General features: G+C 37.0%; 1 protein-coding gene across 2 annotated transcripts in view; it reads left to right on the top strand.

Annotated features, from left to right (window-relative positions):
* Nucleotides 1–9,475: 9,475 nt before the first annotated feature.
* The window catches only part of LOC144979899 (hemicentin-1-like), a 166,146-nt gene continuing 148,121 nt past the window's right edge, over nucleotides 9,476–27,500 (top strand). For both annotated transcript variants that reach the window (XM_078927161.1, XM_078927160.1), the window contains exon 1: nucleotides 9,476–9,806. The gene's annotated coding sequence lies outside the window, so the exon portion shown is untranslated. The remainder of the gene's footprint in view (nucleotides 9,807–27,500) is intronic.

Raw genomic sequence — 27,500 nt, 5'->3', positions numbered from 1 at the left:
AAAAATCATTAACAGCATAATTTAATTAAAAATAAAACATAGATTTTAACTCCACTGTCTTTCGCCAACTCGCCAACAACATACTGCCTTTTTAGTCTCCACTCTATTCAAGATTCCGAGTCACGCACTGCGCCGACTCGTGTGTTGGTGACATCACTCCGCGAAGTAGTGACTAAATCAAACATCGTGGTGCAAAGCAATCCGAGCTCCAATTAATGCTATAACCATTAGTATCGCGACAGCTGATTGAGCGAGAAACTAGGTCGAATTATACTATCTTCAAATAGCGGAAAACCCCTCGACTTGTGCCAGGATCTGAGAGCTCCACCGTTGGACTGGGGGGATGCGCCAAATTAGGTTCAAAGTTCAAAAACGTTTATTTTAGGCAATTGCCAATGTAGGGTAACTTCGGCCATCCAAAATATTACATTAACTGTCAAAAACACTGATCATTGTCAAGTTTATGTGTAAGCAGCAAAGAAAAACATCATAAAACTTTAAAATATGACATATCAACTCCCCCCCCCCCCCCCCACCTCTTTTTCACGATTATTGAATAAAGTAATTCTTTGCAACGAAGCATTGTGGACGAATTTACCAACATTTTTCTTGCTTGTAGTGCCGAGTTGATGGTTACGTGTGTATGAGTGTTTATTTGTGTGTGTGTGTGTGTGTGGTGTGTTTGTGCGTGTGTATTTGTGTCAGTCAGAGAAAGAAACCGAAGACTGTCAACAGTTATACTTTTGGTGTGTTTTTAGATTTTTAAGTACTTAAGTGGAGTGATTTTTTCTTTTTGATGCTTTAAGATCTGAATCTACCTTTTATTTGTGCAATCATTAATCGTATTCCACTGATTTCCATTATTTGAGATATACTTTGAAGTTTTGTTTTGTTAAACAATGAATTGCAATGAATTAAGTTGACTCTTTACTTCACCGACCGTTTGGGAGATTGACACTAGATGACAAATTAGAAATAAAAAGACTAGTTCCTCACCAACCAACTGATTTTGAATTAACACAGGTGTGGAAATCTCGAAAACGCTCTTTTTCAGTGACATGGTATGACAGACATGAATGGCTCACAGTTAGTTTAGTCTTTTGTTTTTATTGTCTACTTTTTACAGATACAACAAACACTGACAAATAATGGACATCTATAGGCTGTAGTGACCTTAACCACTTCCATCGTATTTCTTAACCTCCTGAACGTTGTTTTAGCACCGTTAAAAGAGTGAAATTTTTTTGTTGCGAAATTCAATGAAACAGGAGCGGTTAAATTCATTAATGATTCTGTCAATTCACAAAGCTGAAATAGATGCCATTCCAGATTTCAATAAACACATTATAAAAAGATTTGCAGAGATGAAACATTGCAGTGCAGATTTTTTTTACAAGTACTAAAAGTAAGTAATTTCTGTCATAGGTTTTTTTTTCTCTTTTGATTTACATTTATAACATATTGATTGCATTATCTACCAAATCCAATCCTTTAAATGGTGGACAAAGAATAATTACAAAGACCTTTTCATACGGGACCTGTATCTCAGTGTTGTGGCTTGTTGTTTTCATGAATTATTTGTTTTTGTAAGTTTTGTCCACTCGTAGAAACCCTCCCCCATCCTTCCATAAAAGAGAGTTTTTAATATGTCGTGCTCTCTCCTCTTAACCGTGTTCACTGTATTAGAATTTTTTTTTCTAATCATGGCACCATCATATGCCGTCAATACGCCACGCCGCTGGTAGAGTGCAAATGTTATGTCAAGGTGTTGAAGTTGTGAGAGTAAGTCAGTATCATCCGACGAGCTCGCATGTCTCTACTTCATCGTGACTCCTCATTGTGACATTAAAGTTGTTGGATTTCTTCGTCCATGCATTTCCGTTGTTGTATAGTGTTGTTGTCTTGGAATGTAAAATGGTATGGGTTTCTTCGTCTTTGATGTTGTCTTAGTATTGACTTGCAATTTGTAAAACTTTTAATAGGAGTGTTTCATTGATTGAAGAATAGAGGATTCATATATTAAATATACTTGCATGCTGTCGTTGATTGTTTCTTAAGTTTTTATACCAATTGATGGCTTCTGTGGTGTTTTTCGATTTGTTGAGTGTGATTTCCTTTATGCTTTTGTTCCTGATTCCGTCTAAGATATTTTTACTTACTTTTCCAACTTTGGATTTGCAATTCTTAATTGAAAGTTATTACGGAAGTTTGGTTTATGATCTTTGAGTGTGATGAAGGAGTTTGATTTTGCTATGGTGGATATAGGAGCTATTCATAAATTAATTCATGAATTATATACATAAATATTCTGATATTCTAAATTCACTTTTCGGGGTTTAATTTATCCCGACACAATGCCGTTTGAAGACGAGGGGTCACCTATAGGAGCAATATCATTTCCTTCTTCATTGTTCGGGCAGCCAACTCCATCATGCTGACGAGAAGAACCGCCTCGCCATGTTGCATGCCCTTCGTGCGGCTAGGAATTGTTCATGACTTGGTGCTGTCACAATTTATTCTGGCAGATTGTTCCATTCCTTTGAGATTTGTTGGGGAAAAGCTCTGTTGCCTATATGTTTTATCTGTTGATTGTGTGTGGCAAGAATGGGTAGTATATGTAAGCTGTGACTGACTTTGTCAAATACCCATGAAAACTCTAAAACATTGAGGCCTTCCCGGTGTCCAATGTCCATTGTATGAGTTCAGCAAAATGAGCTCTATAATACGGTGTCAAGTTTTTATAGCTATGACAACAAATTTTCGTTAAATTCGGTGATGTGCAAAAGAAATCATAATGATAGAATTGTTGTTGTTGGTTGTATCGTAACGAGTGTGACGATTTTCCTATTGTTGGTAAGGAAAGGGTTAAGTACTTCTTTGCTAGTAGTAGTAGCCTATGGCTACACCTCCAAATTTATTTCGTCAACCCAGATTCTAAAGTCTTCCTCCGCCCTAAGGACTTCTTTGCTGATCGGATAAGCCAAATTGTTATGGGCTCATTGTTGTAATGGACATGAGACGATAGTTCAGCTCTATTCAAATCTTAGCCATTTACACACACACACACACACACACACACACAATTTTGGTTTCTTCTTTCATTCCGCCTGCTTGAATATTTCAACGTTCCGCCATCGCACATCCCATTTATCTCCCAATCCACGGCAACAAGATATGAAGTGAGTAGAAAAGTGCCAGAAGACAATAGAGAATAAAAAAATTTTTCGCGGCGGTGGTGGGGTTTGAACCTGCGACCTTATTGGTACGACAACTCCGCCTGGCAGGTGAGAGCGTGGCTCTACCGTGTGAGCTATCCACGAACACAAAAATATTCGTTTCGAACCCAAAGTCATTTCTAGATCCCTCTCTCACCCACTTCTTGAGACCGCCGATTCGTTCACCACCATCGCGAAGTAATTTTGACCAGCAGTTAAGCTTAATAGCCAATATTCTCATCACAAACATATAACATAGAAACGATTGAGACATTGAGTATGCTCCGGTGTATAGGGTGAATTTTTAATTCAGAAAAGTGAGTGGAGCAGGCACTTATGTTGGTAACAACAAGATATGAAGTGAGTAGAAAAGTGCCAGAAGACAATAGAGAATAAAAATTTTTTTCGCGGCGGTGGTGGGGTTTGAACCTGCGACCTTATTGGTACGACAACTCCGCCTGGCAGGTGAGAGCGTGGCTCTACCGTGTGAGCTATCCACGAACACAAAAATATTCGTTTCAAACCCAAAGTCATTTCTAGATCCCTCTCTCACCCACTTCTTGAGACCGCCGATTCGTTCACCACCATCGCGAAGTAATTTTGACCAGCAGTTAAGCTTAATAGCCAATATTCTCATCACAAACATATAACATAGAAACGATTGAGACATTGAGTATGCTCCGGTGTATAGGGTGAATTTTTAATTCAGAAAAGTGAGTGGAGCAGGCACTTATGTTGGTAACAACAAGATATGAAGTGAGTAGAAAAGTGCCAGAAGACAATAGAGAATAAAAAATTTTTTCGCGGCGGTGGTGGGGTTTGAACCTGCGACCTTATTGGTACGACAACTCCGCCTGGCAGGTGAGAGCGTGGCTCTACCGTGTGAGCTATCCACGAACACAAAAATATTCGTTTCAAACCCAAAGTCATTTCTAGATCCCTCTTTCACCCACTTCTTGAGACCGCCGATTCGTTCACCACCATCGCGAAGTAATTTTGACCAGCAGTTAAGCTTAATACGAATCGGCGGTCTCAAGAAGTGGGTGAGAGAGGGATCTAGAAATGACTTTGGGTTTGAAACGAATATTTTTGTGTTTGTGGATAGCTCACACGGTAGAGCCACGCTCTCACCTGCCAGGCGGAGTTGTCGTACCAATAAGGTCGCAGGTTCAAACCCCACCACCGCCGCGAAAAATTTTTTTATTCTCTATTGTCTTCTGGCACTTTTCCAATCCACGGCACTAACTAGCAGCAGGATTGCCAAATTACTTTGAAATACAATGCCAAACAAAACGTAGAAAAATGCCAAATGATCCGGGGAACAAAGCCACGTATTTAATTTAGGCATAATTTTTCAGGCTAAAATAGATATTATAAAGAAAATAGCACATTTTAAATTTCATATCACTCGGCCATGAAATTTCTCCTCATCTGACGAATAAGCACTCCGAATAATAATAATAATCATAATAATGAATTATTTGTATAGCGCTTAAAGTTCACGAATTCTTGCTCTCATATTCTTTGCAGTAAAATAGATATTCATAGAGGAAAAATATAATAAAGAGAACAGAACTGAAAACTTAATTTTTCGCAGTTCAGTCTTTAAATTGGACTTGGAAAAGTGAAAGGTTTAAGAATTTCTGTTTATGGAAGACAGATAATTCCATATTGTTGGAGCTGCATTTCAGAATGATCTATTGGTATTTTGTTCTTGGTATAGAAAAGTCGTCTAAATTTGTGTTAAGTGAAAAGGGATGATCAAAGATTTCTGAATGGTACATTGGCATTTAAAGAGAATTGATTTACTCAGAAGCTTGTCCGTGTAAGCAATTAACCAGTAGATTTTTGACTAATCAAAACAGGAAATTTGTGACACCCCCTCACACGTGCTCGGACAAACATAGTTGGTTGTTTATAAACAGTAACGTGAATAGAATCGACCCCTCTCTGATCACTGTTATTGATTTTATAGATAGAATGCGCTTGGCCAAGGAGTTCACAACATTGCCATCCGGAAGTATAATGGACCAACACACAAACTCTGTGTAACCATGAACTTTTATATTCTGGTTAATACAGTTTAGTGAGAACAACTCACAAACGCGGATGGCAAAAACAATAACAAAGGCCTGAGTGACGTCATCTGCATACTATCTATACCGCCAAATGGGTGACTAGTTATCACACGATTTTCTTGTTCAGATTATAAACGTTGAGGTTTACACATAATTTTCTGTGTTGGTTCTATTGGTCAAGCGGTAGAACATTGGGTATTTTACTTAATCACAAACCATCGATAATAAAACATGTGTAGTTTGCTGTGTCTACCAATCACTGCCATTGTTTACATTATGAGGATTGTCCGAGAGGCGTGGTTATCTACCTGTATTATAGGTGATACAGGATACTTTGAATTCGATTCCTTTTCGCAATTCTTCTTCTTCTTCTTCCGTTAAGGATGAAGATTGTATGGCCGTCCTTTCAGTAAAGGGGGTTTTAGAAGGAAGCAGGGAGCGATTTGTTGAAGTCATCAGCCGAAAGGGCTTGTTTATAAATCGTTGGTAGGGAGTTCCAAAGTCGGATGGAAAAGGCTCTTTACTCACATTCTATCATCGTACTCGGGGTAAAATGAGTACCTGACCGTTAACAGCGTTGTCTTTGTCCGAAAAAAATTGTAATATCGCCTAAAAGGCGCCATGTCACGTCCTAAATGTTAGGTGTTGCTGTTGGCCAGGGACTCCTTACAAAGCGGTTTGAGCACGTTTAGTGTATATTGCGCTTTATAAAAGCTCAAGTATTTTTTAAAATTTTTTATCTTTTATCTTTGTTTGATTTTATTTTCCTCCATAGCATTTCAGTTTTTTTTCTTTTGTTTTTGGTTCTTGTTTCTTCTGAAAATCAATGCGTATTAGGACTAAGAGATATCGTACGTGTTTGAAGTGGCGCATGCTTCTCAAGAACATCCTGAATTGTAGATTCCTAGACAATTATTTTTTTCTCTTGCTTTCGTTTCTTTTTTCCTTTATAAGCTCATTAAGGTGTGAGTTATTCAGGTCTTAACAGTTAGTGGGATGAGTTTTTTGTAATTTATTTGCCATGATTGTGTATTTGATATAGAATAGATAAAACATGGGATTTTAAATAAAATTCTGAAAAAAATAAAGAAATACCAAACTCGTGGTTTTCAAACAAAACGGCTTGGAAAAAGGATAGGAATTAAGAATTTTGGCTTTTAAAACGCCAAAATGGCAACCCTGAGTAGCGTCGATAAGTCCATTCATTCTTATAATATATTTGACGTGAGGACAACAACAGCCGCTCTCTCTCGTATCTTGAGCCCATCAACACTACTCCAACTCTCATACTCCACGTCTTCTTCTTATTATTACTTATTATGTTATTAGCAATCGCAACTCTCGCTGAATGAAGGAAGCCTTTCGCCTTTCAGGGTGCCATTGGAAATTGCCAGGAATGAAAATTACTCTGTGGCGAAACAGATAAATTCCAGTGAGAATTAAAGTTTTGGTTCCGAAGATAATATACCAGGGGGAAAAAAACAAACAAAGGGGCAAACCTCGTCAGGATTACGTCGACTTTTCTGCAGGCCAAATTAATATCGCAACATTATTTCGTGCGGCTATGTGGTCTTTCGGATCGGAAGGTCCTGGGTTCGAGCTTTGCTCGAAGCATAGTTGAGTCCTTGGAAAAGGCTCTTTACTCACATTCTCTCACCGTACTCAAGTAGGTGTACAATGAGTACCTGACCATTAACAGCGTTGTCTCTGTCGGAAAAATTGTAATATCGCCTAACAGGCGACATGTCTTGTCCTACATGTTTAGTGTTGCTGTTGGTCAGGGATCCGTTGTAAAGCGCTTTGAGTACGTTTAGTGGATATTGCTCTACATAAAAGTTCAACTTATTTAAAGTCATCGTCTCAAAACGGCAATTCTCAAAACGGCAATTGTCCAGTTGATTTAGGCACGGTAAATTGGATTCATACCCTAAATATGAGACTATGTAGTCCTTCAGGCCAATCAATGGATCCGGAGATTATCCCTGGTTCTATAGCGTGAAACGGACAATAGGAATTGTTTGCTACCTTTGGGTAAGACGCTAGTCTGTCACAAAGTACTTCCCGTCAGATTTAACAGAGCCAGATGGGTGGACAAGGGAAGGGGTGGGTGGAACAAATAGAAACCTCGACTGCACCCAGGATCGATCTCGAGGCAAGTGCTCCACAACTGAGCTTTCGGAACCCCCGAATGAAACTATGGTAATTTCTCGGTGTTTTATTGAGGAGAAATGATATTACAGTATCTGAAGAGCAAATAAACTAGAATTTCAAACGGTTATAATAAATATAACTTTAAATTCACCTTCTTTTATCTTGCCCAATCCTGATTGAAGTGGCAAGTCACATTTTTCTGTGTGCTCATATCAAGAACGAAATCCGGCAGAGTTGCACTGCGGCTGTCGCCTTGATTATATCGGTCATTCCTCGAAACACCAAATAAAAATTCCCCCTGTTCTACAATGATGACAACAACAACACATGAATAATAAAAGCATTGGACGCTAAAATATAAGTTCCTCCTCCTCCTCCTCCACCTCCTCCTCCTCCTCCTCCTCCTCCTCCTCCTCCTCCTCCTCCTCCTCCTCCTCCTCGTCCTCTTCTTCTTCTTCTTCTTCTTCTTCTTCTTCTTCTTCTTCTTCCTTATTATAATGATGATGATGATGATGATGATGATGATGATGATGATGATAATGATGATGATGATGCTAATAATGATAATAATAACAACAACAACAACAACAACAACAATAATAATAATAATAATAATAATAATAATATTAATAATAATAATAATAATAATAATAATAATAATAATAATAATAATAATAATAATAATAATAATAATAATAATAATAATAATAATAATAATAACAATAATAATAATTTTATTATTATTATAATGATGATGATGATGATGATGATGATGATGATGATGATGATGATGATGATGATGATGATGATGACAATCATCATTCAAATTTAAACTTCCAAATGAATCCGACACGCCCCTACCCCTTATAGTTGGTGGGTCATATATCCGGTTTCCTCGTTACATCTATAAATATCGGTGCATTAAAAGCAAATAAGGACACCTTTCTATTTTGGCCACGCAATTAACCTAAATGGCAATCTAAGATTCTTTTACAGACAGCAATATAAAACCAAACATTGAGAACATTTAGCTGCCTCACACTGATAAAACGTGTGAGAACTCGGCAGTACACTGACAAATCATGACTTTTAAAATTTTGGCCAGAAAAAATTGCGTTTTATCTTTCGATCGAGTGAAATGATCCCAGAAACGTGTCCGAATTCTTGGACTCAAGACTCCGACCAAGTTTGAAGAATTCTTAGGTTTACGATTATTTTTGCTTGTAAGGAATCTTTCTTATTCGATCTATATATGACCCAAATATTTTCTGGGTAATATTTTGAAAGGTGATTTGTCATTGTTCAGCCGGGTTCTCACACCGTCTCAAAGACGTAGAGAGCGCGAAGTGCGTGAAGGTGCTAATTGATGGATGCGCACGTAGAAATATGGAGTGCAGGGTTGCCATTTTTACATTTCAAATGCCAAAGTCCGAAATATTCGCACTTTAAAAAAAATCAAAGCAACATTTATTTGATTTGTCCTTGAAAAAAAATGTATTTGGCTTTTTGACCGTTTTTTGTTGCTGTTTTCTTTATCATCTATTTATTGTTGTTGTTGTTGTTGTTGTTGTTGTTGCTGTTGTTGTTGATGTTCGTTGTTTTAGTTTCGTTTTATTTTGTTTGGGATCTATTCTGATCTTTAAAGTTTTTGTTTTTCTGTGTTGTTTTGAACATACGATTTTTTTTTTGGTATATAATACTAGCATTAAAAGTGATAAATTTTTGCTGATTTAAAACCAATCTAAACAGCATGGAAGATTGACCCTTTCGGCAAGGTAAGATACATGTTATCAAGTATGTCAACCAACGTTGAAAATAAAATATAACGATTTTCAGGCTTATTTGGGGGATTTGTTTTCTTTTCTTTCTTTTTTCATCGATTGATATTTTTTAAAATAAATGCATCACAACATTCATTGCCCGTCATTTGGTAGTTTAATATTTCTATGATGTATTTGGCATTTTTTTCATGAAAAACAATCTGGCAACACTATTTTAGAGATATTTGAGAGAAGCAAAGAGCAGTCTTTCATAACTATCCCCCTTTTTTTAACTCTTTCCATTTCTTTGAGAGGTATGGAAAGATTCTTTGTGTAGAGGAATTTTGTAGTAGTAGTTGTAGTAGTAGTGGACTTAGCACAGACATTAACAGATGATCTTACGGATTATCTTAACGAGAGATTATCTAGACTGTAATTGTTGTGTTGTTTAACTAGTTACACTTTAATGTAGAATTGATTCATTATATCATAAGTTTCATTCGTCATTCTGTATGTGTAATTTAGATGGATTTTGAATTGTGGTCATGGATTGATTCATATCGTGTTGTTTTCACAAGCCTTCATTGATCAAAAGAATATAAGTGAGTACCTACATATAATCGTATCGTACGCATCGCATCGTTTAGAACCTTTAAAAACCAATAATTTCTCTTTGTAACTTTCATGCATGAAAAACATTTTTCTAATTTATTTATCCAATATGCATTGTTAACTTGACAATTTTCGGTAAATACCGCTCTTTTTAAAGTATTAAATATCTAACACACAAACAATCGTGATATTCAAAACGTGGAGCGCAATTGTTCCCTATCAACATTCGTTGACATGTCCACTTTTATACACTTGAGAGTTTCAATTTTCAATGAGCACGATCTATATTATTACTTTTCCATGTGCTCGAGGTCATTGGTCACATTACAAAGTGTGCTCAAAATGACCCACATAGTGAAAAGTGTTCACAATTTGAGAACTATCCAACGCTACAATTGGTCATTTTGCTAAGCGTGACTCATGGGTATGTTTACAACTTTCATAAACACAGCAGCTTGTTTACATATATTGAGAAATGTCCAATCGTTGTGCAGCAACAAATCATGTGATTGATGACTTGGTTGGACGAAAACATGAATATAGATCGCTCCCATTAATCAATATCGTATCGTATCGTTTCAGCGATAATAGGCTTTAAATTCCATGCATAGATAACATCTTTCAAAGTTATATAGACAACACGCATTATTGATATACAAAATACAGATAATGATGACAGTATATTCATCGTAATCAAGTATTGATTTAGAAATTCAACAACAATGTGACCCATCGCCTCAATTTAGTATTATCTCGAGGTCAATCAGATGAATAAAAAGCGAATTGAAAGATACAATGATCAGAATCCTAAAATTTTTAGTTTTTCCCATTTTAGACGTTATATCATGATACGTCTAATTGGGGAAAACTAAAATTGTATTAAATATATTATTTCCATTCTCGCTTATAAAATAAATTGCCGATAAAGTCCAATATCTTTTGGCTATAAACTCCTTTTTCATAATTTATATCGCCTCGGTATTTTAGATAAAAATTGGAGATTTATGAGTATTGAGCAATATCCATTAAACTTACTCAAATCGCTTTAAAAAGAGTCCCAGCCAACAGCAACAAAACACAGATTAGGCGATATTACAATTTCAACGACAGAGATAAGACCAGGTATTATACATGTTACACCTGAGTACTGTCAGAGAACGTGAGTAAGAGACATCTTCAAGAACTCAAACACGCGCCGCTCAAAGCAGGACTCGAACCTTGGCATAGTTGAGTCCTTGGAAAAGGCTCTTTACTCACATTCTCTCACCGTTCTCGGGCTTAAAATGAATACCTGGCCGTTGTCTCTGTATGAAAAAAATGTAACATTATCGCCTAACAGGCGTCATGTCTCGTTCTACATGTTACTGTTGCTGTTGGCTAGGGACCCCTTAAAGCGCTTGTTTAGTGGATGTTTCCCTATATAAAAGCTCAAATTTTTACTTCTCCAAAGCCTCCCAGAAAAGGTATGTTTTCAAAAGTTTCCTAAAATAGGTTAGGGCGTCTTTGATCTCTTTATCTAATTTGTTCCATACTGTATGAATCCTGAAAAAGAAAGAATGTTCAGCTAGAGGTAGTTTACACATGGGAAGATTAAGACAAGTAAGAGATTAAGCTTTTTATATAGAGCAATATCCACTAAACATTCTCAAATTAGCTCTTTACAAGGGCTCCCTGGCCAACAGCAACACCTAACATTTAGGACGGGACATGACGCCTTTTAGGCGATATTACATTTTTTTCGGACAGAGACAACGCTGTTAACGGCCAGGTACTCATTTTACACCTGAGTACGGTGAGAGAATGTGAGTAAAGAGCTTTTTCCAAGAACTATGCGCCGAGCGAAGCTCGAACCCAGGACCTTCCGATCCGAAAGTGAGTATCATACCACAAGACCACATACCCGCACAAATCAGAAATCTTCTCGCCAAAATGAAAGACAGGTGTTGAATTTTTTATATCAGAATTAAAATGGCAAAGTTCTCGGATAGACACAGTGATGAATCCCAGATGTATTTATTGTCATGATGATATCAAACATCCACTAAACAAGCGCTTTAAGGGGTCCCTAGCCAACAGCAACAGTAACATGTAGAACGAGACATGACGCCTGTTAGGCGATAATGTTACATTTTTTTCATACAGAGACAACGGCCAGGTATTCATTTTAAGCCCGAGAACGGTGAGAGAATGTGAGTAAAGAGCCTTTTCCAAGGACTCAACTATGCCAAGGTTCGAGTCCTGCTTTGAGCGGCGCGTGTTTGAGTTCTTGAAGATGTCTCTTACTCACGTTCTCTGACAATATCATTTATGAATTTATATCGGCGATTTTAATATTCAGTTTGATGTTGATCAGAATAGTCTCGTTAAAATTATAAAAAATATGCTGAATGAACATGGCCTCACTCAGTTAGTGACCTCTCCAACTCAAAGATTGGGGCACATCTTGGACTGGTTCATCATTGACACACCCTCGCTTGTTGAATCAATTAAAAATATCAAAAAAGAAATTTCAGACCACAATCTGATTCTGGCAACTCTCAAATGCATCAAAGAGAAAGCAAAGAAAGTCAAGATAGTGTCTAGGGATACCAAAAAAAATAGACATTAGTTCCTTCAAAAACAATCTGTCAGAGGAACTAGGAAGAATGGATATACCATCAGCACAGAAAACGGACGAGGTACTGCGCAACGTCATCGACAGGCATGCGCCAAAGACAACTAGAATAATAAATTCCAGGAAACCGTCTCCGTGGTTTAACCAGAGTGAAAAAACTGCCAAAAGGGAAAAAAGGAATGCAGAGGCATCGTGGAGAAAATCGGGCCTTGAGATTGACCGGCTGATATAATAGCAAAAAAGCATGAGTATAAAACCACCTGCAAAAGAGCAAAAAGAAACTATTATAACACAAAACTGTCATCAGTGAGGGACACTAAGGAATTTTTCTCTGTTTCAAAGGAACTTTTAGGGAAGAAAAGGGCATGTGTCTACCCACTAATATCCCGGTAGAAAAGCAGCCGGATGCATTTTCAGATTTCTTTTCGGGAAAAATATCGAAAATTCGGAACAATTTGGACCTCGTGCAAAATGAAGATATAAATTTCCACCCTTTTTCGGGTTCACAGGGATTCTCTTGTTTTAAAGAAACAACTGAAGAAGAGATTTTTAAAATAATTTTTTCATCTTCCTCGAAGTCATGTGATTTAGATCCTTTACCAACTAATATTTTGAAATTATGTCTTCCTGAATTGATACCTTGCATAACTTATATTATAAATCAGTCACTTATCTCAGGACAAGTCCCAGATATCTATAAACATGCAATTGTAAAGCTCTCATAAAAAAGCAAAATCTCAATGTAAATGACCTTAGTAACTACCGTCCCGTCTCAAATCTGCCATTTCTTTCTAAAATCCTTGAAAAAGTTGTACTCAGACGTCTTTCACAACATCTCCATGAAAACAATCTATGGGAAAAATTTCAGTCAGCTTATCGTTCTTACCACAGCACAGAAACTGCTCTGTGCTGTGTTGCGAGTGATTTGCTTGATGTTTTAGATAAAGGTTCTGTTTCTCTTCTGACATTGTTAGACCTTTCGGCGGCGTTTGATACTATTGATCACGGTATTCTCATTAAACGACTTAATATAACCTTTGGCTTGTCTGGGACTGTCTTGCAGTGGTTTGAATCTTATTTAGATGGCAGAAAGCAACAGGTTATGATTTTAGATAAACTTTCTCGTCAACATACATTGTCTTTTGGTGTTCCTCAAGGCTCTGTTTTGGGTCCAATTCTTTTTGTTTTGTATACTTCTCCATTATCTAATGTCATCACTGGTCATGGGCTGCGCTATCATCTCTATGCAGATGATACGCAACTTTATGCTACTGATAAAACTAAAAATCTCGAAAATATTGTGAAACGTGTGGAAGAATGTGTGACGGATGTGAAGGAGTGGATGGATGCAAACAAGTTGAAAATGAATGAGTCAAAAACAGAAGTGATGATTGTGGGAAATAGAGGGCAGTTGAAGGTGAATGATGGTCTTGAGGTGTTGATTGGGGGTGAAAAGATCAAAGTTTCAAAGACTGTGAAAAATTTGGGTGTCTATTTTGATTCAGAAATGAAAATGTCAGCTCACATTTCTGCTCTCTGTAAATCTTTATACTTTCAATTGAAGAAAATCAGTTCGATCCGTCAGTATATTGCAATTGGAACATGTAAAACATTGGTTGTTTCCCTCATTTTTTCGAAACTAGACTATTGTAACTCGCTGCTTGTCAACTTGCCTCAGGCTTCTATTAAACAATTGCAACTACTGCAAAACAGTGCTGCAAGATTAGTTTTTGGCAAAAAAAAAATTTGATCATGCAACCCCTTTGTTGGCCTCTCTCCACTGGTTGCCCATTGAAAAGCGCACATATTACAAAGCAGCGTGTCTTGTTTATAAGTGTTTGGCTGGTATAGCACCGGCATATCTCACAGATCACGTGGTCATGTGTAAATTTGAAAATTACACTTTAAGATCATGTAATGACCAAACGAAAATTTCGGAAAAAAGATCAAGAACAAAATTTGGTGAGAGATCGTTTGCTTGTTTCGGCCCCAAGATTTGGAATGAACTACCACGTGGTCTGAGGGAGTGCAAGTCTTTACCTACTTTTAAAAAGAATCTCAAGACACATTTTTACTGTATTTGTTTTTCTTGACTCTATATGAATCCTTGATTTGGCTATGAATTGTTATTGTTATTATTATTTTATTTTTTTATTTTTTTTCACTTAAAATTGATATTTATATTGTAAAGTGCCCAGAGCTTGTGTTTTACACGAGAATGAGCACTATATAAATGTGTATTATTATTATTATTATTATTATTATTATGTGATGATACCATGATTAAAACGTTGTTAGACAAGACTTTCTGGGGTCCCGACCGACACTCATAAACACCTAAACACAGACAAAACCCATACATAAGGCATACAAAGAATCACGGGCAAATTTTAATACGAGTATGTCGTTATGTGACCCAACGTCTCAAAACGGTGTTATGTATGGATGAAAATGATGCTGGAAATTGAAATTATAAAAGAAACCAAGTTGGCATCACTTATCTCTTTGGTAATGTTTTTTTTTCTAGACAGCCATTTTAAAATGATTAGTTCTCACAAAAGTATATCAATCAGACTATAAACGTTTAAAGTTACACATAGTTTTGTGTTTTTGCATGTTACGTTATATCCCGCTGGAGGATGCTGTGAATAGTTTACCTAAACGCATAGTATCAATAGCCACAAATACGAAATTTTGTGTTAGTATTCGGTGGAGAATAAACACAATTTCTGTCATTGCACAAATATCCCTGGTTTGCATTTCTCATTATAATGTTATTCCAAAATTTCATTTTATGATGTCCAATAGGATTCAATAGTCTGAGATCACTTCCGCCCAACAACGAGCAGCTTGGTTCTAAGCAAAGAAAATCCTTCCTTTTTATTCTTCATGCTGGCTAGAACTTTTTCACATGTCATGAAATGTGAATAAAAGTCAAAATATTATCAGATTTATAATGTTTTTCTCCTCTGGATATACTATTATGCTTTTCGTAGAAGTATTCCATAAGGGCTCCGCCATTGTTCCGATAGTTTAGAACCAGGTACTATGCGTCATTACGAGGGAAGTGACGTCACGACTGTTGAATCCTATTCATCCCAACATAATACCGTTTTGATATGATGGGTCACATGTATTCCGACCTGCTTACTATTTCGAAAAATTTTCGTAGAATTCCGAAATTTTGGCTCTTAGTTCAGAACTTCATGAATATCTCTAAGTCATTAAATATTGTTGAAAAGAAAAAATCTACAAAAGAAAAAAGACTATCTACATATAATAATTTTAAGTGTTATTTAATCCTTGTGGTGGTAAATTGTTGATTTTTAAAAATTGAGCTGTTATATCCTCTAAACGTGCTCAAAGCGCTTTGCAAGGAGTCCCTGGCCAACAGCAACATTTGACATTTAGGATGGGACATGACGCCTGTTAGGCGATATTACATTATTTTTAGTACAGAGACAACGCTGTTAACGACCAGGTACTCATTTAACATCTGAGTAAGGTGAGAGAATGTGAGTAAAGAGCCTTAATGTCCAAGGACTCAACTATACGCCGAGGGAGTCTCGAACCCAGGACCTTCCGATCCGAAAGCGAGTGTCATACCACAAGACCACATAGCCGCACAAGTAGGCAGGTTTGCATGTATACGAACATTGATAACCATATGTATGACCTTTCGTCTCCATTTTGCATTACATCCGGGTCAACCAGATGTCAGAGAGTGATATCAATGTTAGCCTTACCTTATGTCTCTCAGCGCGTAGCCATCTTTAACATAATATAGCCTGACACGTGAACCATAGCCACCGTTAACATATAGCCTGACACTAGAACCCACTAAGACTTATAGTTTGACGTCATTTTTAAAGTTTTTGCACCGTCTAGTGAGTTGTTTGTAAAGCTCAAGGAAACAAGTGATTCCATTGGTGGAACTGTTTAATACAATTCACGATAGCCAAAGACTCGTCTTTTGACGTATTTTTTTTGGTCGGTGTCGGGCTTATAAGTTCACAATGGCTAGGTTCAGCGCCAGGAGGTGCACAAGGCCTGAACAGTTTCCCTCCATCAGCTCTGGTCCATTTCTTTAGGTCTCACTCGCTGCCAGGAGTATATTATATGCCAACATCAATTCTTTCCCTCTCCACCATTCTGCGCCGTGTTGTTTTAGGGCGTCCGTTTCTCCTCTTTTCCTCCCGGTGTCCATCCCATCCCTATTAATTCACAATCAAACTCATTTTCCTTTCTCAATACATGTCCAATCCAGTTCCATCTCTTCATCTTTTCCATTGTTCTGACCTTCTCCGATCCTGAAAATTCCATCACTTTCTCAGTTGTTATAAAAAAATACTGTTGCCATCTTATTCTTGATATTCTTTTGAGACATTTGTTTTGGAAAGTGTCTACTCTTCTTTCATATTCTTTGTTCTTTTTCCATGTTTCGCAGCCTGACAGTAATATTGCTATGATTAGGGATCTGACGAGTTTTATCTTTGGTCATTCTGACTATATCCTTTGCATTCCAAACTTAGCTATGCCTTTGGAAAGCTCCCCATGCCAGCCCTATTCTTCTTTTAAATTCGCCAGTCCCCCCCCCCCCCCCCCCCATCTTAACTCATTTCAGCCCAAAAGAGGCAGCGTGAGCCCAACGGTAAGGTATTTGCTTCGCACCCGAATGGTACCGAGCTCGATCTCCCGCTGCTGCGCTTTGTGGTCGCAAGTCATCTGGCCCTAGCTCAGTTTATCGCTCTGCACTGCGGCTTACGCCTGGGTTATCCCAGTTTTCCTTTGGAACAGACCCTAGAGATAAATTTCCCCTACAGGATGATGAATAAAGGAAATTTTTATTTCTTTTAATATATTTTTTAAATTTAAAAAAAAGATGTTTGATGTTAGAATTACCCGGAATCTGAGTGTGACGAACGATTTTCTTTCACTGCGTAATTTCTTTATCATTCGTCAGCGTCCCATTCAAAACCACTTCAAACTTAGTGGACAATACATATTTGCCAAGGCAGATTAACACCTCGAGTTAAAATACTCAAAACATGGACAGTTTGTTCTCCAATAAAAGCTCTAAAATTTGCTAACGGAAAATTTGGTCAATATGTGGGAAACCTTCCCATTGTATAACGGAACACTCACTTTCAGCTTAAGGCTTATTTACCTGTTCAAATTGTCTGCCCATTGTATCCAAATCTCCTGCTAATTACCTTTTTCAAACAAGACTCCAACGTACATATGCCCTGAGGTTCTTGTCTCGTTCAAGAGCAGCTAAAATTACAATTAATGTTCTAGCTCTCCGTTAATTCTTCCTTACTCAGTATTAATCAAAGCATCTGAATATCATTGGCTCTCTAAAACAGGAACATTCTTCTGATTGGCTATTCCCATAATTCCAAAGCGTCTCTTTACTTCACAAAATCAAATTCATCTCTGAATTGAATCACACACGCGCTAAGAATCCCAAGAAAGAAGAGCTATCCCTCCAATTTCAAACTTGTAAAAGTTTTATTGCTCTCGGTTGAAGGTAAAATGAATTATTGGTTTACATTCAAAGTGGAACGAGATATTACTGTGAATTCAATGCTTAATCTATCATTACTATTATAGTTTGTGTATAGATTTTAATTGTGCTATTCCATGGATGTTCGTAAGTTGGAATACCTGTACAAAACTATATCTATATGTATATTATACTATAGTTAACATTTGTTTATGATCTATGCTATTATTTCATTTATATTCAATATGTATATTGCTTGATGTCTGTACCCTACCTCCAATCGCCGGCCACACATCATAATAATCATATTATAATTGATAAAAATAAATAAATTATAAAATATAAGGGACACATTCCTGTTAAATTCTCATCATGTAAGATAGTTCAAACTGTCACTTGATGTTTGATACAAGTGCAATAACTAACCATTATCATGGAGTTACTGCTTCTCCTTGCCTTTGTCGGCAAATAAAAGCTATTATGATGTGTCGCTCAAGGACGATCCGGTGGCGAAAGACAAACTCTGGCTCTAAGACCTTGTTGTTTTAACTCTTAATTGAAGGTCCTTGTCCTTGAAGCACCCAGCCCGTGCCGAATCCCTGCCTCCCAGTCCTTGCTTAGTGGTAAACCCCTGATGTCAGTCATCGCCGACACCAGAACCTTCCTGTCAGCCCATAACTACAACACACTGTTGTGAAGTCCAGAAAACCCTGAAAGCAGGAGCCAACCCTGGAACTAGCTGATACATTTGCCTCAATCAAGCAAGCCGGCAGGATAAAGATAAGCCAAACGGGCTTATACCATTTTGAAATCAATCACATACCGACACATATGATTATATTAAAGTAAATAAATAAATAGATAATAGATTAGATCCACTCAATTAGAGCCATTCTTCCTGGTACAAACTAAACACTTATTTTCTCTATCTTTTCCTCTAACAATCCAATTAAACTTTATGTATAGAATTGTTATTATTGTATTGGGCGTTACTATTGTCTTGACTCACTTGTTATTAATACAATTAAGTTGTAAGGGACCCTAAGGCTATTCTTAATCACCCCTAGATTAAACCTGAGCCGTTTGTGGTATAGGTTGAGTGGCGCAGCTGGTAACGAGAGCCATAGGGCGCATACTAGTTCGAATCCAGACCATTGAGCTATCGGTTGGACTCGATACCACAAAAATAACACACAGCCCGCCACACTGAGATTATAGATTTTGACACTTTAATAAACTGTATCCATCGCTTTCAATATAACATGAAATGAACCCAACTTTCACATGTTTCACCGCTAATTCAATTGTTAGCATTATTTTTAGATTTTGACACTTTGATAAACCATATCCATCGCTTTCAATATAACATGAAATGAACCCAACTATCACATGTTTCACCGCTAATTCAATTGTTAGCATTATTTTTAGATTTTGACACTTTGATAAACTATATCCATCGCTTTCAATATAACATGAAATGAACCCAACTGTCACATGTTTCACTGCTAATTCAATTGTTAGCATTATTTTTAGATTTTGACACTTTGATAAACCATATCCATCGCTTTCAATATAACATGAAATTGACCAAAATTATTTCAAACGTATTATCTAAATGTCGATGAATACCGTTTCAAGTCGGTGGGACATCTGTACCTTTACTCACCCCCCCCCTCACCCCCCCCCCACCCCACCCCACCCTCTCCCAATCAATTCCTTTTCCCCATTAACTATATCTACTCTCTCCTTACAAGCCATTTTCAGGATTTTCCCAAAAAACTTCACACGCAACTAACACATAAATAGATTTTTATCACTCAAATACAATAGCAGTAATTTTTTGCCATACATAATTTCTTTAGCAAAACATGCTCTAACAATACACTGTTCATTTTCTTGAAATTTTATGATCTACAAAAGAAATTTGAATGTTGGTCGTATCGAAGCGAATGTGAGGATTTTCCTACAGTCGGTAAGGAAATGGTTAACTCCCTAATAATATTATTGTGACGTTCTTTAAATTACCTTTCCTCTATTAAAATACAGTCGAAATTGGTAATTGGACCGCTACTTAATAGGAATAGCCACTTAATAGAGTTTATGGGTCTGTGACATGGTTTTTAAAAAATATGATTTTTACCGGTTAATCGTAAGACATTCTGGTTAACCCTCTTCTTACCACCCATAGGAAAATCATCACATTCGTTACGATGCAACCAACAACTTTCTCATCTGACCATTCTTGTTTCTCATAAACTTTGAAGAAAATTTGTTTATTATAGCCATAAAAAACTTGACACTGTAGAGCTAATTTTGCTGAACAATATTATACATAGAATGTACTTGTTAATCATCTGTTTGAGTAAGAAAAATCTATTTGTGTGTTGAGTGGATGTGACGTTTTGGGGAAAATTCTAAAACTGGCTGGCAAGGAGAGGGTTAATTGGAACAGCCTCACAGTTTCACCAGTTATTATTTTTTCAACCAGGTCACTTGGCGATGAAGCGACGAGTGCTCTACCGACTGAGCTAAAACATAAACCCAAAATTTCAAAATTCTGATCAACTCTATATTATTATTCACTTCTAAGTATTCACTTCATCCGTCATAATACCAGGTTGTCAGTGTAAAAACAGAACAGGCTCGTGTATGACCTACTAGGAATCGAAGTACTCCCAGATGTGTGGCGGTAATTCTATTATTATCCAGCCACTTAACACGCGGGGAAAAACTAAGTCAAAGGGTTTTTGATTTAACAGCGTTGTGGCTCTGTGGCATGACACAGGTAGATCCCCGGTTTGAGTCCCATAATTTTCTTATTTGGACAACGTATAAGATTTCAAGTTCCATCAAATGTTTGATGTAGTCCTTCAAAGTAGTCATTCAGAGCCGTAAGGTCAATGAAACAATTGCCTCCTACACTTTAGTTGACTCTAGATCAACATCTATTAGACCCAGTTACCCAATTACTGATGAGTAAATAGGGGGTGGCGGGGGGGGGGGGGGGGGTGGGGGTGTCCAAAAATAATATTGACTGCAGCCGGTTTCGATACGGACCCTTTGCTCGGGGGTGCTTTACCAACTGAGCTATCGCAACCCCCCCCCCCCCCCTCTACCCCAATATTTAAAAAATACCAACCAAAAAAGGAAAAGTTGGGTTTTTATGTAGAACAATTTAAACGAAATGTGATGAAAGCGCTTTACAAAAGGGTCCCAAGTTAACAGCACCACTTGACATGCAGGACGAGAAATCACATGACTCCATAACATTTTTTAAAAAGACAGAGCCGACATTGTTACCAGTCAGGTACTCACTTTTACACCTGAGTACGGTGAAAGAATGTGAGTAAAGACCCTTTTTCCAGGGACTCAACTTTGCACCTCACAGCACACCGAGAGTCGATCAGGGTACTTACGGGTCCAAAGGCGAGTGTCATAGATAATAAAAAAGGTTCAAAGAGCCACACGTTCTGGAACAATCACCACTCAATGTTCATGACAAGTATTGACAACAAACATGTTACACGCAAAAGCTAAAATATACTTTTTCACCAAAACCAAGAATCAGAACTGAGAGCAAAGTTGCTATGAATTCGATCGAAAGAATAACCAAGTTCCTTGAACTTTGGTTTAATCGGCTTTTACTGTAGAATGATCTCTCTCATTCTCTCTCTCTCTCTCTCTCTCTCTCTCTCTCTCTCTCTCTCTCTCTCATTCATTCATTCTTACTTTCTATTCTTTTTATTTCCTTCTACTTTTCTTCACACCCCCCCCCCCCCCCCCTAACCACCATTTCCACACTCTGCCCTCTCCTCTCTCCCTCCCTCACCTATAGATTAGATAATCCATTTAAATCGTTTCGACATGCCTCTTTTGCAAAATATGACCTCAAGTCTTTCCCCTTCTCACCCAGTTAACCGTACTCTAGAAAGCCACATATTTAAATATTTGGCCAGAAAACTCTTCCTTCAAACATCGATCAATTTAAATGGCCGTCATTTTGTCAAAAACTCTCAAACCTGGGACTTCATTAAGTCTTCTTTGGAATCTCAGGTTTGAGAGTTTTTGCCAAGATGAAGGCAATTAAATTTATTGATATTTGAAGGACGGGTTTTCTGGCCAAGTTTTTTAATGCTTGTTTTCCAGTGGATGGCAGCAAATTGATTAAGACTATCCTTTCTCCAGCCTCCTGTTTCCATCCCTACTCTCTCACCTGTTCTTTTTCAAGAAGTAAAAAAAAAGGAAAAGGAAAAGAAGAAATAGAAACAACCAAAAATATAAATTAGATAAATTAAAAAAAAATATATATATATAAAGATAAAATATAAAATAACTATATCCTGCATTTCTTATACCCTCATGTCTATCACTTCACCATACCTGAATATGTATCCTCATTTCATTTCCTTTCCATTTATTTTAAGAGATCAGCCATAAAATCGTTGCTAGAAATAACATATCTAATTTGGCGGTAATTTAAGGCGCGGTAGGCCAATTTGGTAGACGATTAGTCATCGTTTTCCGTCATATAATCTTATATCGTCAATGATGCGTCCTATCAGAAAAAACAGATGGTGGCTTATGTTGGCAGGGTTCAGTTAATTAATCCTCTTACGGCGGGATCCGATTTTACTCGAACCAATAATAGATGTATACAACAAGGAGAGGTTGATCTGAAAAAGTGTGTATGAAACAGTGCCAGAAAAATACAAGTAAATATATATATATATATATATAATATATATATATATATATATATATATATATATATACAAAAAATATGTCATCTTTGTTTGAGGATCAAACCTCAAACCTCCTGATTACCAGTCAGGCGTGCTACCATTACACCACAGAAGTAATCCGGTAATTGCGACAATTTTAATAATGCCTATAATATTTTTTACAAGGGCACGCGTTTTAGGCTGTGAACCCGGGCTTGCGTCATACAACACATACATTGAATGCGAGAGGACGAAGACCAAGACATTTATTTATTAAATGGTGTAATGGTAGCACACCTGACTGGTAATCAGGAGGTTTGAGGTTTGATCCTCAAACGAAGATGACTGATCCACTGGTGTAGCATATTATTATGTCCTTGTTGGGTGCAAAACTGAAGCTCATTACTTCCTTTTTAACCCAAGATAGGTGTGGTGCTAAAGGTATTGTGTCAGTGTTATAAATTGTCTCTTTCCTTTCTTTCAATGACCGCTTTCTCGAGTGCACGATGTATTTTTACGGCCGAAATCCAGCGTTCAATTAAAATGCTCAATGGGCATCTGGAATATCATATCTATTCTCGAACCTGACTTGATATCTCTCCATTTTTTAATATATTTTTTTGCCAAGAGCGAGGGCAGTAGCCACTTCAACGAAGCCCAAGTAGCAATCCGTTATTAATGAGGATTCGCAAATCATATATATCACGCATCACGCACCTCGTATCGCGTATCTATCACATGATCATTCTCATTTTTTGTAAAAATAGTGCCGTTTTGCTATTTTATACGGGTCACGGAAATGTTTACATTCTGACATCCAGTCAAAAATCTATGCTTAGGTATAATGAGAATGATCATGTGGGAGATGCGTGATTCGTGCTTCGTAATGATTTGCTAAACTTTTATGTCTGTATGAATTTGTTGAGGTAACGATTTTAAGTTAAAAGAAAAAAAAAAAGGAAAAATCAGAAAATTTAAGTTTTTTGAAATTAAAAATAAAACAACTCACAAACTCTCCTTAATGAGGGCATTTCTCTTAAACAAAATTTATAAGTTAAAGTTAAACTTCAATTTTAACAATCAGGTTAGCCCTAATATCTGCGTGCACATATGTGAACCTTTGTCCCAAAACGGTAATATGTCGGGTTTAACCAGAAGCCAATTAAGGGATTCTAAAGTTGGAATTACAAGACATTTGAAATTATGGTTTATGTCAGTTTAAGAAGTTTATCTAATCTCCTCAATAAAACATGAAAACTTAACCCTAGTCCTCATATAAGATCAATATGAACAATTGTAATATGAAAAACCCAGCTTACCATTAACGGATTAATTATATTGAAAGGAAGCTGGTATTATGATATTCATCTTCTTCTTCTTCTTCTTCTTCTTCTTCTTCTTCTTCTTCTTCTTCTTCTTCTTCTTCTTCTTCTTCTTCTTCTTCTTCTTCTTCTTTTTCGTCCTCTTTCCCCTTATGATGTCTTCATGGTCAGCAAGATGAAGGAATGCTGTGGTCTTCCCAAGCTCGTGCTGAGACTCATAGAGCGTCGACTTTAGTGTAGTCTTCTCAGGCCAAATGATCGCCATTTATTGCTCACTGTTCTTTGTAAAGTCCTGCAAGACATGTGGGATATCCTGAAACCCCTCTCTACATCCATAAATCTCTGTTTCTCCAATCTTAAATTCTTTGAATATGTGGTATCGGAGACGGTTATGTCCGCAGCGAAGTCTGAAAATGGCAAGTTGATCTTCTTGTCTTTTGAGTTGTTTTTATGGGGTCAGTGTTCATATAATATTATTCTGGGTACTTCTTGCTTCATTAGGTTTTGGCCTTGGTCTGAATAAGGAATTTTATCTCACAAATTTCATACTTGTTTTCTTCTTGAGGATGTCTTGCTCCCAATTTATTATGATATGTTGGCAATGATGTGGATTTTTGACTAAAATCTGACGTGTATGAAACAGTGCCAGACAAAGCATGAATGAAAAATAAAAGAAAAAAAACCATCGGAAAAAAATAATTCAGTTCTTCTTTGAGTGTACTGATTTTTTGGGATAATTTTTTTTCTTGCATAGTTCTTTCTCACTTTGTCTTGCACTGTGTCGTACACACGTTGTCAGTTCTTTATCTTACACCAGTGCCTGCTCCTTAAATTCTCAATTGGATTTTTATTGACGAGATGATTGCATGTTTGTACTGCCACAATTTTGATCTCCATGTCCACTTCAAAAACTTCCTTTTTCTTTTTTTCCTTGGGCAAGATTATACTTAGCCATAAAATAGAAGCCAATGCTGATAATTAATAATAAAAAGTGAGCTTTTATAATACAGTGCTTAATCCACTTACTGTGCTCAACGTAACGCGGTTCAAAACAACAGCAACATATATATTGTGCGCGTGCATATACCCATATGACCCAACATAGACAAATTCAAATCGAATCCAGTTTGTTACATTTATGGTCGTCTGACATTAAATATTATCAGCATTATCTTTGCAGTTCAATCAATCAGTCAATAAACCTATTAATAAACCAATCAATTAATCTATAAATTAATGAACAAATAAATAAATAAGAAAATAAATGAGCCAGTCATTATATATAAATAGTTAATTTTGTTGATGAAACATTCGTTGATTTGTACTTACTAGTACAGCAATTAATCTGACAAAACCATCTTCCAGAAGGTAAAAGACTGAAATCATGGTAGAAGATGTGTGTTTTAATTGTTGATGATGTAAAAACCAAGATATTTTTTCAGCTTTAAACTGACTTTTTGGCATCTTTTGATTTGTTTGAGATGATTGCTGGGGTTTTTTTCTTTTGCATTTGTTTTGCTTTTTTCTTTGTTTTGTTTTTGCTTTTTTTTTTGCCTTTTGGTTTTGTTAGGGTTTTTTTTCAAGAGTGGAGGGTTGTTGTTGGGTTGGGTTTTTAGGGGGGTGCATGGTTGTTTTATTTTTTTTCGGGGGGGGGGGGTGTTTTGTTTTGTTTGTTTGTTTGGTTGTTTTTTTTTTGGGGGGGGGGGGGGGGGTTAGGGGTTTTTTTGTTTTTTTTTTGGTGTCTTCTCTCTGCTTTGTCTGGCACGGTTTCTTCCACAAACGTTTTAGATCTTGAGCATACTACACCAGTACAGTGCATGCTCCCTAATTTATAAAAATCAGGCATGCATTGCTTAATTCTTTGAATCCATCACGCGTATGAATCCAGACATAAGGCAAGGCCATATAAATGTTTGTTGTAAAAACACGAGACCTGGGTGTAGAGTGTAAGATACACAGCAGATGTCTTATCCTCCACGAACTTCAATAAACCTTTCCACCTGATACAGGCCGGGTCTAACAAGACACGTAATCTGGTTTAATCACTCGGTACAACACGCTGATAAGTTAATTAGTAAATTATGTACAAGTGCCGTCCTGCTTTGCTCCCGTACGCTCTCTGTAGGCCTACCTACCTGCCGAAGTTTGAGAAAGAAACAACTCAATAAATACTTTGGCCCCAAAACTCGAACTTCCTTCAAATATTATCGATCGTTTAAAATAATTCTCATCATGTCAGAAACTCTCAAACCTGGGACTTCCAGAAGTACAACTCGGTACAACCGTAGCCATCGTTATCTTATATCCTGAAACTAGAACCATCTAGGACTTGTAGTTTGACGTCATTTTTTAGGTTTGTGTAGTATCGTCTAGTGAGTTGTCGTTAGTAGAGTTCAAGGATACAATTGATTCCATTCATTGACCTATTGAATACAACTCACTATTTGTTTTCTATCGTGGCCAAAGACTTGGCTTTTGACGTCATTTTTTGGTCAGTGTCGGACTATTAGAGTTAATGATGGCTACGGTACAACACGCTGATAAGTTAATTAGTAAATAATGTATGATTACCTTCCTGATTGTTCCCGTCCGCTCTCTGTACCTACTGTGTGTTGCCGTAGTTTGAAAAAAAAGAAAAAAAACTTATCCTTTAAATGTCGATCGTTCAAATTCACCCTCATCATGTCAGAAACTCTCAAACCTGGGACTTCCAGGAGTACAGCTCGGTACAACACGCTGATAAGTTATTTGTAAATGTACGGAAGCAGTCCTGCTTTGCTCCCGCCCACTATTTGTGTCTATTGCGTGCTGCCATGTTCAGTTTGAAAAACATATAACACATTGAAAAATAAACAAACCAACCCCCCCCCCCCCCCCAAAAAAAAAAAAAATAAACAAAAAAAAACAAAAAAACAGGCTTTGGCCACAAAACTCGTCCTTCAAATATCGATCGTTAGAAATTAACCACATCTTTTCAGAAACCCTCAAATTCTTCTCGAAGAAACATAGTTTTACACAAGATAAGAGTCATTTTAATCCACCGATATTTATTGATGGATGAATTTTCTGATCAAAATTTTAAGAACGTGTTGTAGTTATAGTATTATTTTCAGAATAGATAGAATGAAGTTGACGTCACTCGGGTCTTTGTTATTGGGTTTTTTGTTTTTTTTTTTGTTTTTTTTTTTTTGGGGGGGGGGGGGGGGGTTTGCCATCCACGTTTATGAGTGATTCTCACTAACATGTATTAACCAGACTATAAACGTTTATGGTTACAAATAGTTTTGTGTATTGTTCCGATTTACTTCCTGATGATCATGTTGTGAGTTTCTTAGCCAAGCGCATATTATCTATACGGCAGTTCTGTCGTCGTGGCCCTTTTTCATGTTCATGTTGTTGCTTCAATCTGGCATTATATTGGAATGCTTTTGATGATGGAAAATGAGTTTAAAGAATAGATTTATATACTAAACGCTTTTTTGTCATTTTGGCCATATAATTTAATCTGGTATTATGTTGGC

Source organism: Berghia stephanieae, chromosome 9 (genome assembly GCF_034508935.2).
Source record: "Berghia stephanieae isolate SIO BIC M18660-M18661 chromosome 9, UCSD_Bste_1.3, whole genome shotgun sequence".
Classification (NCBI taxonomy): Eukaryota; Metazoa; Mollusca; class Gastropoda; order Nudibranchia; family Aeolidiidae; genus Berghia; species Berghia stephanieae.
Note: the sequence above shows the minus strand (reverse complement) of the source record. Positions and strands in the feature narration are given on the sequence as shown.